Genomic DNA, 3,706 nt, shown 5'->3' on the forward strand with positions numbered 1-3,706 from the left:
ACTCCACTTTCATTCAGTCGCTTCTAAAAATAAAGTCCCTGATTCACAATGCATGAATGACAATCACACTGAAAGGAATACCGCACAGACTTGTAGCCTTTCTCACTCTCTATCTTTTTCACTCTGCCTCCTCTTCGGTCCCATATCCTCTTTATCCCTCTCTCTTGTCGATCTCCTGTTCTTGCTCTCTTGTAATTCTCCCTCTTCCTCAGTCTCTCCTGTGTTGTGTATCTCATCTCATTCTAGCATTCCTGGAGCATTCTATCTCACTCTCTTCTCGCCCCTATCACTCTCGTTTCTCCCGTCTCACTTCTTTTTCCAACCTGTTCTCTCGCTCTCTGACTCCTACCCCCTTTCTCTCTTTCTCTTTCTCTCGTTATATATGTGTGTATATATACATGTACATATACATATATATATATATATATACATATATATATATGTGTGTGTGTCGTACTCTCTTGTAAGAGAGTGAAATCTCGGTTCGCCTGTTGCGCATCGAACTATTGGTGTTCCGTGTAAATAGATCTCGTGGAAATTCGAAGTGGCATTGCCACGCGCCACTCTGATCGATCGGATGGATCGATCTTGCACCGAAGGACTTGTTGCTCTGTGTGCCGGATTTTCGAATGTCACGAGCCGATATCTGCATTGGAATCAGAAAGTGTGTACATACGTGATTTTTTGAAAATACCACGATTGCCCGTTGTTATGTATCTCATTTTTATTATTTAATTCGAGGAATTGGAAAAAATAAAGGATGGATTATACATATTTTTATTTGTAAGTACACGTCTCTTTAAAAATGGCTGTTTTTTTTTAAATTATTTGTTAAGAGTAAAATTCTGAAAGAAATTTGTAAGATTTAGATAGCAAATCAAGCTATCTAAAGTATAGCGCTATCACTAACTGATAAATGTATTTTGTTCGGAGTAAACAGGTATAAATGCAATGAGATATCACAGTTATTATGTCGGTTTCAAACAATATTCATTTTAAATTGTATAATGAAATTGATGTTATATGAGAATATAATGGAATTTGTAAGTCAATACAATGTTCATCCGTCCTTCATTTTCCCAATTCAATTTATGTTTCGATGTCAAATAGATATAATTCACAAGATGGTGTTACAGAACTATTGAACAAATTGTACTATGAAGCAATTCATTCAATAGTTTAACTTTTATTTTACAGTATATAATAATAATATAGTATAAATAGTAAAAAAATTATATTTTATAATATTTATATAATAATGATAATATTTTATGCCTTTCTTATAACAAATAACATATCATATATAGTTTATAACTTTTTTTTACATGTAATTGCTTCCAAATTGCAGGAAAGTTCATAGATGAACAACGGAGATAGTTGTCGGAAGTAAGCTATAATTTGGAATTGTCTAATTGTCTCATAACGCTCCAAAGATTCACGGAAACGGGGGCGAGTAATCCTGAATATCTCATGAAACTCTTGGCCCCTCAAAGCATCCAAGGAGAACTGGTTTTAAACTCATCATCATCACCTAGCTGTTCACGATACAACATTCCAAAATAATCAAATGTCCCTGAAAACGACAAAACATCGGTAATAATCAATATATTATTTAAAACTATTTTAAAATCCACGTGTGTTTCAGGGAATTTTTAATTTCATATTTTAGTTTGAAATATTACTTAAATGTATAAAATAAAATAGACAAAATCATTAGAATAATTGCAAATTATATTTTAGATGAATCAATATATTAATCAAAGATATAACAGAAAATGGAATTTGAAAAAATGGTGAATTATTGCAGAGACCTACTTTCATCGCCCTTCTTAAAGTTGCTCACGCGCAACATCCTTGTTAGTAAGTAGATAATCCTGTAATAACAACCTACAAAGAGTAGAAAATATTTAAAATTATTTTGAAAAGAAAATTCTTAACAAAAACTAAACATTTGCAAATATTTATATAAGAAATCAAAAAAAAAAAGAGATTTAAAAAATAGAAATCTATGTTTGTCGCAATTCATAGGAAAAATTATCTCGAAAGAATTTTAATTTTTATAGGAACTTTGAACTGTTTTGTTCATAGGAAGAAAGATTTTTCATTAAAAAATTGTAATGCATTTTTTTTATTTAACATCAAAGACGATAAATACCATTTTAAGGATTTTCTTTAACAGATAAAAAATTTTAATATTAGGTAACAATTTGACATCATTTATTTCAATCACTTTAAAAAATTTTGTGAACTTTGAATAAAATACAAAAGAAAATCAATTTTTTTAAACTTTTTATTTTTAATATCTTTTTCTTTTCATAATTGTAATAATTTTGAATTCTAATCTATCAAAAAGATATGGAAGGACAACTCTATGTCTGGAGTTTCCCTTGACGAAACTCCCTCGTTATAATCCACCGCTGCGAGTATCTACTCTAAAGAGAGACTTTAGAGTGTAAGGGAGAGCTAGCTAGCAGCACCTCGAACTGCTCACAGCTAAATATATCTCTCTCTCTAGAGTTACTCAAGGTCAGAGCTCTCGGATTGGCTCACGATAAAGCGGAGCTCCATGCCCGTCCCTCGACTGTCAGACCTTATGCTTCGTCCGCGCACATTCTGCCGCACCGTGGCCCACATGTCATTTTGCGACAATATCGTATAGTAGCCGCATCGAGAACACGTGTTCGTATCGAACGAAGCAATAGTCAGTTCGTATACGAAGCGTATTTTGAGCCGCAACACGGTGCTATGCAGTTATGACTACACCTTCCGATCATTTTTCCATTGTTCTCTTTTGTTAGTCACAATTTCATGCCAGTCATGATTGTCGGATAAAAATTCTGTTCCTATTTCACATGAGTTTAAATATATCATGGAATTTTAGGCTTTTTAAATATCATGGAAAAATCATTTTATATTTATATTATATTTTATTGATAAATATTTAACAATCGTAAATTATTATTATTTTTTCAATAATTTATACATAAAACTAATATATTTATTCATTAAATAATAAAATTTGGGAAAAAAAATTCTCTATGAAAAATAAAAATATAATATTACATACATATAATTTACATACATGATGTTATTTATTATTCTATAAGACACTATATTATTATTCTATATGTGCACAGACTTCCGGATAGACAAGAAAAGAGAGTATGACCTGTTGCTGACGACAAATAATTAGCGGATCGCTCTTTGGAAGTGTCAACAGAAGGTGTAGAATCTATGAAACATATGTTCTATAATAATGCATTCGCAATGGAATCTTGGTATAGCTTTAAATATACAATAATTCTATCATAAAATAATTTTCATTTTACTTTATTCATTTTTTTTTAATACTTTCACACACTATAATATAAAATATTTTAATAATAGGAGCAGCTATTAGTAAACGACGAATATTCAATTAAATAAAAAAGAAATAACAAACAAATAAAAGAAAATATATTCAAAAATACATAGTTCGCGGCGCTTTTGAAAACCACTTATTCAATTTAGACAAGGGTATTCTGAAGCTTGACGTTGTTGATAACAGAAGTGAGCTACACTCGTTCTACAGCTGAATTTGAGGTTAGGTGATTGTCCGGGTGTGCGGTAAGCATCGATAACGGCGCGTTGCAACGTCGCGTTCGCAATATGATCTGGCAACCCTGCACCGACCGACAGTGCCGGGGTTGAATTTCAAGCGCCCGAG

General features: G+C 31.8%; 2 long non-coding RNA genes across 3 annotated transcripts in view; one reads left to right on the plus strand and one right to left on the minus strand.

Moving 5' to 3' along the window:
* Positions 1–1,860, plus strand: part of LOC116185685 — a 4,258-nt gene extending 2,398 nt beyond the window's left edge. Inside the window, exons 1-3 of one of the 2 annotated variants that reach the window (XR_004150557.1) lie at positions 222–666; positions 1,349–1,593; positions 1,741–1,860. This is a non-coding gene — a long non-coding RNA (uncharacterized LOC116185685). Of the gene's footprint in view, positions 1–221; positions 667–1,348; positions 1,594–1,740 lie in introns of those variants that run through there. The other variant, XR_004150556.1, reaches the window with a different exon arrangement.
* On the minus strand, positions 1,349–1,948 carry LOC102675234. Its single transcript, XR_421838.2, has 2 exons — positions 1,816–1,948; positions 1,349–1,573 (listed from the first exon to the last, which is right to left on the minus strand). It is a non-coding gene; the product is annotated as an uncharacterized LOC102675234 (long non-coding RNA).
* Positions 1,949–3,706: the final 1,758 nt, after the last annotated feature.

The sequence above is a fragment of the Apis dorsata genome, unplaced genomic scaffold (genome assembly GCF_000469605.1).
Source record: "Apis dorsata unplaced genomic scaffold, Apis dorsata 1.3 scaffold_251, whole genome shotgun sequence".
NCBI classification, from domain to species: Eukaryota; Metazoa; Arthropoda; class Insecta; order Hymenoptera; family Apidae; genus Apis; species Apis dorsata.